The sequence below is a fragment of the Olea europaea genome, chromosome 11 (assembly GCF_002742605.1).
Source record: "Olea europaea var. sylvestris chromosome 11, O_europaea_v1, whole genome shotgun sequence".
NCBI lineage: Eukaryota > Viridiplantae > Streptophyta > Magnoliopsida > Lamiales > Oleaceae > Olea > Olea europaea.
Genome location: NC_036247.1, coordinates 4,858,568 through 4,859,349, shown reverse-complemented (window position 1 = coordinate 4,859,349; position 782 = coordinate 4,858,568).

Sequence of the window (782 nt, the reverse complement as noted above, 5' to 3'; positions counted from 1 at the left end):
CCTCTCTCCTTGGGTTGTTTGTCTTTGAAGTTAGGTATGTTTGCGTGATTGTTACGTGATAATTTAATGAGGATGGGATTTCATAATTGGCGGCTCGTTGTGCAGCAATGAAGGGTTGGGACTATTTTGTTTCTTTTTAAAGATTGAGGATTAACTTATGAATGAAACAATATGTTGGTGACCAAAAGTAGAATTTTGACCTTTTAATTGGCAATGAAATATATGTTCCAAAATACAAACATGATACATGGATGAAGCAAGAATATGAAGGGTGCAAGATGTGAAGGTTAAGCATCAAGTCAATGTATGCTTAATGTTGATAAAAAAATGTTTTTCAATTTTAATATTATCTTAATCATTCTATACTAATAAATAATAAAAATAATGTATACCTTGAAATTTTTTTTATAAGATTTTTTAATAAAAACACAATTTTTAAAATTATATACACCAAATCAATAATGTTTTATTCGAAATTAAAGTTCGTTACCTTATTTTGGGTTAGGGGAGCTTTTATCATTTTCAAATCTTAGAATTATTTTATTGGAATGAACTTCAAAACAAGAAATTTGGTCAAGGCGGGGCATTTTCTTTGTGTTTTGAACCCAGTAGGCGCTTTTAGAACACAAGGTTATGATCGTTATTGAATCAGAATTTTCTTTGGCATCTTAAAATAATAACAATAAGGTTAAAATTGGAATTCTTGAAAATTGCTTGGAAGAATCTTTTGGATGCGTGAACACAATAATCCGGCCCCCGGGGGCGTGGGGGGGGGGGGGGGT